General features: G+C 41.7%; 1 pseudogene; it reads right to left on the reverse strand.

Annotated features, from left to right (window-relative positions):
• Nucleotides 1-3,664: 3,664 nt before the first annotated feature.
• On the reverse strand, nt 3,665-4,026 carry LOC136142800 (small ribosomal subunit protein uS10-like; annotated as a pseudogene).
• Nucleotides 4,027-8,681: the final 4,655 nt, after the last annotated feature.

The following is an 8,681-nucleotide window of genomic DNA, read 5'->3' on the forward strand; positions in this document are numbered from 1 at the left end:
AGGTTAAATCTGAAATGGATTTAAAAAATCCCTCTCCAATACAGCGTCCTTCATCACACCTTACTTGCCAAAACAACTGTCTCCCATTAAAAGCATGAGGCACTCTCTTCCACATTACTGTCCTGCCTGTTTTGCCTGTGTATGCTCAAGAAATCAGAAAACAGATGTAGGACTAATTGCTGTGAAAAATCAATGCCTGTCATTTTCTATTTTTATCATGACAATGAATGCTGGATTGTTGCATCTGAACACAAGAATGGGAATTATTCATGTAGAAGAAATCAAACATGAAACAAAGAGCAGCTCTGTAGGAAGAACGGCGTTGAACATTTCTGAACTAGAACAACTGCCCGAGATAGCCCCTCAATTTTCCATTCCTACCTTCTTTTTCTGCAAAGTTGAACTGCTCCCTGGGAGCTTTTTTTTTTTTTTTAATTGTTTTCGATCTTAGTATTTACCCAAACAGGGTCTCTGGGAAAGTGTGGAAGCAGTGAATGTCTGCCGCTTTCCCAATCTAAATAGTTCTCTTCGGTTATCTTGTCTCTTAGCACCTTGTGTTCCTCCCTCCCAGCCCTTACTAACAGCTCCAGGTCACCCAGGGGTGAGGATCTAAAATCAGCATATGAAGTGAAAAGAGCAGAGCGAAAATTGCCATTATCAATCATTTAAATCTCCCAGAAAGTACAATATTGGTGGTTTGCCTACACTACCTTGTATATGTATAAATAAATGCATTATGTGCATAGGAATATCCTGTATGTAATACATTATGTAGGCAAAATATATCTCTCAGCATTTTAATTACATAAAAAGGAGAGCATTCAGAATGGAACTCACAGAAGCACACCAATGCCACGGCTCTGTTTCTTGGCATAATTCTTTAATGCTTACCATTACCACTAGTTTTTTGTTGTTGTTGTTTGTTTTTTTGCGGTACGCGGGCCTCTCACTGCTGTGGCCTCTCCCGTTGCGGAGCACAGGCTCCGGACGTGCAGGCTCAGCGGCCATGGCTCACGGGCCCAGCCGCTCCGCGGCATGTGGGATCTTCCCGGACCGGGGCACCAACCCGTGACCCCTGCATCGGCAGGCGGACTCTCAACCACTGCGCCACCAGGGAAGCCCCCCCACTAGTTTTTAATCTCCATAAAGGCAGGGAACCTGTCCAATTTTGATGGCTTCTCTATCCTCTCTCTGTATTTACGCCTAACTCAGTTCTGCTTAATAAATAGATGTCAACTGACTAACTTAAAGGTGAGATGGGAGGACAGAGGCAGGATGAGGACAGAGGCAGGATGAGATTTGGTCCAGAACCAGCCTGCTCTGCCACCATGATGACCTCAACAACGACAATGTGTCCTATCAGCTGTCAGCAGATCAGCAACTCTCCTGCAGAGCGCTGGGCCACTCTGCTCCCTTCCTATCTGTCTGGGATGGATGACATTTGAACTCCTAAAAGCCAAATGATGATCAATTTATCCCACAGATTCACTTCATGAATTTCAATGTTTACTGTTTTTAAAGTAATTACACTTATATGTGCATTTCATTAAAAACAGGTACCACAAAAGAGGATGGGATAATGAGTGAATTTTGTTTTCTTTTTCACACTTTCCTGTACTTTTTAAAGTGTTCTACAATGATTATATCTTGTTTTTAAAATCAGAAAAAAATGTTTGAAATATTAAGTATCACATAGTCTAATTCCCATTTTAAGCTACTTTAACCTCTTTAGGATTACAAAGACTCAGTATTACACAGTTTAGGATTGTGATAAAAGTTGAGAGACACTATTTGAAAAAGTGACTGATCATTCCAAATATTTAAAGTGTGAAAGAGTATTATTTGATTGCTTCAAACTTGGTGCCATGCTTAATCAAAGCCAATCTCTTTCAACTGGACAAAATACATTCTCATTGCTTTAATAAGAAGGTCACCTCTTGACTTAAGTTTGTCCTGAGTTCCATTCACCACTCTGAGGTAGGTACCATTTCCAGGATGCCATAAATGAGGGGTTTAGTAAGGATCAGGGGGAAAAAAGAGGGAGATGAGCCACACTGCTTAGTTTCCACACATTCAAAGTGTGACTATCACCTTCCCATCACTCACCCCTTAACTTCTAGTACTTTGACATTCTGACATAGATAATTTCCTTGCAGATTTAGCTGTGACTTGTATAATCCACACTCTCCAACTGTTCTATACGCAAATATGTACAAGGAGGAATAAGAAAAAGCTGATCCACAAAGGTAAAAGGCTGTAGAATGATGGCAGCTTCCTCATCTCCCCTCAGGTCAAGCACTGCTTGATACATATACATCCTTTTACAGATAAGGTTAATTGCCCCTATATGCCAGATATCCCACTGAATTAGAGGACTACTGTACTTACAAAATCTAGGAATGGAATTAGATCAAATATGATGTCATGGGAAGCACAGTGGGCTGACCTGAGTTCTGAGCTCCACTACCAAGTATAACTTTGGGTTAATGGTTCAATTAGAAAGTTGAGCTGGAACTCTATAGGCCATTTAAGTTCTAAAGTTCCATTATTTATCAGACTGCAACTTGTAAGCATATCACAGTAACAACTCTATTTAGTAAATAATTAGTTTTCTTTAGCAGCACTGGGATTTTTGCATGATGCCCATAATTCACATCATTCTGGCATTAGATAAATATTCCTACTACTGAAACATAAGCCTCTTGTAGTCAGTGGCAGATTTGGGATGTAGCTGTATTATATTCAGCTGTGATCCTCTTAGGGCTACCTAGCTCTACAAGGTCAATGCTCTGACATAGGTCTTGCAAGGTCTACCCAGGTTCTGCCGTAAGCACTCTATAATTTAAGCTGGAAAACCACTACCCGATGGAATAACTCACTATCTAGCACAGACAGAGAGAAACTGCCACTTCATTTAGAATGAAACAAAAAAAATTAAATTGCTATCATATGCCTTTTAACTTGAAAGTATTGGCCAAAATGGTAACAGGCAATCTAATTAAACTACTATTTACAGTTTGCAGTAGGAATTTTGGGGCTTCATGGATTCCAGGTGGATCAATCCCAAATCTCTAGCTCTGTGTCCAGCCCAGAACCATCTCCTGAGCTTTAGACCAATATAATCCAGCTGCTGATTGGATGTCTCTCCCACTTTTCTGCCCACAGACACTTAAAATCAGTGCATCCCAAACTGAACCCATCATCTCCTGCTCTTGCATCCCAAATCTGCTGCTCTTTCTTTGTGTAAGATCTAAAGAACAGGACTGCCATTGTCTTGGGGGCTTATGTTTTAAACCGCAGCATGTCAGCTTTGACTGCCCTCTCTCGTGCCTAATCAGTTGTCAAGCCTTGTCAAGTCAATCCCACATTCAGCGTCTCTCCCATCCATCTTCTCCTCCCCTTGTCTACTGCCCTGCCCCCTAGTTTAGACCCTATTCACTCCCAACTATACTTCGGAAGTGATCTTCTAACTGGTCTCCATGATTTCAGTCTGTACCCTTTCCCCTTCAATCCATCACTCACACTGCTACCAGAAAAATTGCAAAGGCTTAAGATTTATACTCTTCTACCCCCAAACTTTCAGAGGCTCCCTTATGCCTGTTAAATATTGGTTTTCAGACTTAAAAAAAACGCAACTGATTATCAATTTATTAAAAAGGTTGATTTAAGCATCTGCAATGGCGACTTCAACCTTGACTCCTGGCTCAATACTGATGGAAGTAACCTGTTTCACAACCTCAGAAGGGCCGTGCAAGGTAATGAAGTCGCTTGTGGATCCTCATCTGAAACCAATCCCAAGTCTCAGAACCTCTCACCACAAAGAGTTTTCCTTGTAGTTATTCTTAGAGTCTCGGTGGGCATCCGAACTACTCCTTTCACTTTGAGATTCTTATACTTTGTGCCTCTGATCAAGTCAACACATACCTTCTCCAAAGATTTTGTGTTGCGGCTGGTTAAGGTAATTCTAATTCGGTGAGTTGCCACTCCTGGCGCCAGGGGAGTCTTTCAGGGGTCTTGAAAAGCCATGGCTGCGGCGTGGCTTCCTGACCAGGTGGACCAGCGCTCTGCAGCAGCAGTGACCGCATCCTCCTCGAAGAACCAGACTTTTAAAAATTTTCCAAATCAGATGAATGCTTTCATAGACAAAAATCTGACACAGACCCCAATGTATAAAACAGATAAAAATTATATTTTATTAATATGAATTTATTTTCTAAGTTAAAAATCATTACATTTATGGATCATAAAGTCAATCAGTGAGGAAAAATGAGGCTCTTCTGATAAACACAAAAATCTAAAATCAAGGGTAAGGGAACCAGATTCTTTTTTTAAAACATTTCTATTGGAGTATGGTTGATTTACAATGTTGTGTTATTTTCAGGTGTACAGCAAAGTGAATCTGTTATACATATACATATATCCACTCCTTTTTAGATTCTTTTCCCATATAGGCCATTACAGAGTATTGAGTAGAGTTCCCTGTGCTATACAGTAGGTCCTTATTAGTTATCTGTTTTATATGTAGTAGGGTGTATATGTCAATCCCAGTCTTCCAATGTATCCCTCCTCTCCCTTACCCCCTGGTAACCATGGGAACTACATTCTTATACTAGCATTCAATTTATTTATTTTTTTTTATTTTGGTTGTACAGTATTGAGAAAATTCTTACACAGTTAAGTAACGGCAAATGCTAACAGTTTTAACAGTTCATCTTGCAAGAGATCTTATTTGCACAAGAATGCAAAAGTAGCTTTACTATAAGGTCTGCAACAAAACAAGTCAAGTGGTAGCATAAATTATTTTAATGTTTCTCATATGTTAATATTTGTGTATTACATATTAAAACATGTAATGTATTATAGTTTCAAAATATATATTTCAACAAATATTTTTAATGTAGAAAATTAAATCAAATATCTATGGAGCGCCTAAAACATGTGTATAGAATCTTTGAGTTCGTGAAACAAGTTGAAACTCTTGCCACAAAGAAGTGGGACTTCCCTGGTGGTGCAGTGGTTAAGACTCCGCACTCCCAGTGCAGGGGGGCCCGGGTTTGATCCCTGGTCAGGGAACTAGATCCCACATGCATGCTGCAACTAAGAGTTCCCATGCCACAACTAAGGAGCCTGCATGCTGCAACTAAGGAGACCTCAAGCTGCAACTAAGGAGCCCAAGAGCTGCAACTAAGGAGCCTGCCTGCCACAACTAAGACCCGGCACAAGCAAATAAATAAATTAATGAAATAAATTTTTAAAAAAAGAAAGTGCTTGGTGATCTAGCCTCAATCTATTCTTCTGAACTTCTTGCCCTCTACTGCCTTTCATACAATCTTAAAAAGAATGAAAACCTATGTTATGTTTTCGAGATTATTAGTATTAGAATACATGTGGAAGAAAACATACTAAATACAGAAAGAATGAAATGGATAAAAATTACCCCAAATCCCTCCATCCAGGGCTGACTACCACAATGTTTTATTATAATTTCTTTCAATCTTTTACCTTTCATAGTAAGATGGATAGTTATAGAGAACTGTGCCAAGCACTTAAATAGATTATCTCATTTCATATTCACAAACACCCTATTAGGCATTCATGTCATTCACTACATTGAACACTGAGGAAACAGAGGATCATATAGGTTGAGTAACTTGCCCAAGGTCACACAGTAAAGTGCAGAGCTGGCCTTCAATTCACTATCTGCCTGACTCTAGAGACTATGGACTTAACCACAACATTGTAGTATTGCTTCCCTTTCCACGCCCTCTTTCTCTTTCTTTAGCTCTGCCACTTTAATTTAATGTTCTTTGAAGACATCTTCCTCTGCTTGTGCCATTTCCTTTGCTAAGATTTCCCTTTTTCCCTTTTCTGCTTAGCCAAATCCTAGTGACCATTCAAATGCCACCTAGTCTTCAAATCTTCTCGAATCCACCTTAAGCTCTCCTCGTAGAACTCCCGATGCTCTTTCCTGTACTCCATCTACTTCTCCTCCTGTCTCAACCTCCTTGCCTTCCCCTGCCTCCCACACTGTAACACAGACAGCAGGGCTTTACTGTGTTTGTCGGTGCTGAGTGACTCGTGGCCCCGCTGCAGTTCCCACGCTTTGGACCTGGGGCTGAGCAGTTACTCCAGGATGCAGCTACACTGGGCTGGAGGCTTGGCCCTCTGTTACAAAGTGAAACGGAAGCTCCTGGGCACACAAGTCAAAAAAATCATTCCTTCTGTGATGTAGGCAGAGCCAATCTGCCACCCCTCCTCCCAGGGTGGCATGTTGCATTTTTCACTTCTTCTTTTTTTTTTTTAATTTTATTTTTATTTTTGGCTGTGTTGGGTCTTTGTTGCTGCACGTGGGTTTTCTCTAGTTGCGGTGAGCAGGGGCTACGCTTCGTTGCGGTGCACGGGCTTCTCATCGCAGTGGCTTCTCTGTTGCGGCACGCGGGCTTCAGTAGTTGTGGCACGCGGGCTCAGTAGTTGTGGCTCACGGGCTTAGCTGCTCCGTGGCATGTGGGATCCTCCCGGACCGGGGCTCGAACCCCTGTCCCCTGCACTGGCAGGCGGATTCTTAACCATTGCGCCGCCAGGGAAGCCCCATTTTTCACTTCTTATCCCCTCAAGCCTACCCTTGACATACTTTGAAGAGGATTTCCTCTTGATAAAGTCATTCACAATGTGAGATAATGCCAGCTTTGTGATCTGCCCCCGGTTCTACAAAGGCAGCCCTGATAGCTAAACAAGTTTTCTTTGCTTTATTCCAAAGTTTTTGTGGCCTCGTAAGGATGCCATTGCAACTGAAAAGCAATGCTCTGGATCGGAGATTATGAAACTTAGGTTCCATGGAACTGTGTTTCTGAGCTCCCAAGTCATCCCTAGGGGTTCTTGAAAGAAAGTGTGGACATGTTTATCTAATCCACTTGGTTAAGGGTGAGAGCAAGAGATTATCTGTACACATGCCAACTGGAACGTGGCCTCAAGTGACTGGGACTGGAAACCATGAACCTTCTGGATGCATGCTATTCGTAGAAAGACAATTTGCCAGTGTATTTCTGATACACCACATCCTTACTACAGGGATGTGGGAAAATGTGAATCTGCAGCCTGAACTTTGTCCTAAATTCAAGACCCATATGTCCAACTGCCTAGAGACATCTTTACCTAGGTGTATGAAAAACGTATCAAATTTCACACGTTGAAATGAGCCCCTGATACTCCCTCTAACCTGGGGAACCCCAATCTTCCAGTTGTTCAGATCATTCTTAGCTCTTTTCTTTTTTCTCACACTCCACATCTGGTCCAGAGTAAATCCTGCTGGCCCTAAGGCCAGAGCTTGACCACTGTTCACCATCCCATTGCCACCATTCTGTCCCAGATCACCATCTTTTCTCTTCTGCATTATCATAATGGCCTGCTGACAGGTTTCCCTAACTCTCCCCCAGCCCATAATTCAGTCTAGTCTCCACCCAGCAGTCAGGGTGACATTGTTGGAACTTAACAGAATCGACTCAAAACCCTCCAGGGACTTTTTATTTCGCTCACAGTGAAAGTCTCGCTGTTCCTTGAACATGCCAAGCCCACTCCCACCTCAGGGCTCTTCACTTGCTCCTTCCTCCACCTGGAAGGCTTTTTCACCAGATCTGCACAGGGTTACCTTCTCCATCTCCTTCGAGTCTTTACTTAAAATTCATTTTCTCATCTTTTTCTCATCACCTTCCCCAGCCACACTTTATAGAATTGCAAAACAAATATCCTGATATCTCCAGTCTCCCTTCCCTGTTTTACTGCTCTTCTTAGGACTATCATTAGCTAAGAAACTATGCATTTTACAGTATTTATCGTGATAGTTGGTTGACTACTTCACTAGAATGTTAGTTCCATGCAGGCAGAAAATATTATCTGTTTTATTCAGTGCTGTGTCAGTAGTGCCAGAACAGTGCTTGCACATAGTAGTCACTCAACAGATGCTTGCTAAGTGAATGGATGTTTAATGAATGAAAGATACCACATCTGGATGAAGAATGGATTCACCCTAGTTTAATGATTTTCAAACTACGAACAGAGCCCCCAGTGACCCCTTACAAGGAGAAGGGAAGGGACCCAAGGGGGTAAAACTCTAGACCCGCCAGTCCCTTCCTTTTAACCAGAGCAGACCCAAGTCTTACATATTGGCTTTCCATGACAGCCTTGTCTTTGAAAAAAACACTACTTGGATGGGTTTTTAAGAACTGTTTGAAAATGACTGCCTCAAATTTAAAGAAATCTGATAACCTCTTCAGGCTAAGAATGATGAGCTGCTTCAGGGGATGGATATATCAGGTACTTCTCTAGTTCCATCATCCTCTAACTGGGCTCTGACGATGTAGCCCAGGTGTCCCAAAGAATGCCACAGGAGCTAAACATGGCACATTTTCCTGAGAAGAAACTTTACCCCAAATTTGGGAGCAAATACTAGTATGCTACTGAAACAGTGGATGGAGCAGAATAAAAACTTTTCGTGAATTTAAAAAATAAAACACAAGCTTAAACAGAAATTGTGTATCTGCACGAAGCCACTTCAAACTACTCATTGACTCGCCAGAGGGTCCACGTATAGTTTTCTCCACCATTAAGAAAAGCAGAATTGTTTGAGAAGCACTATGTCCAGGTGATCTGGATGGGAGGAAGAAGCGGCCGAGAAATAAAGAGAC

The sequence above is a fragment of the Phocoena phocoena genome, chromosome X (genome assembly GCF_963924675.1).
Source record: "Phocoena phocoena chromosome X, mPhoPho1.1, whole genome shotgun sequence".
In the NCBI taxonomy this organism is placed as follows: Eukaryota; Metazoa; Chordata; class Mammalia; order Artiodactyla; family Phocoenidae; genus Phocoena; species Phocoena phocoena.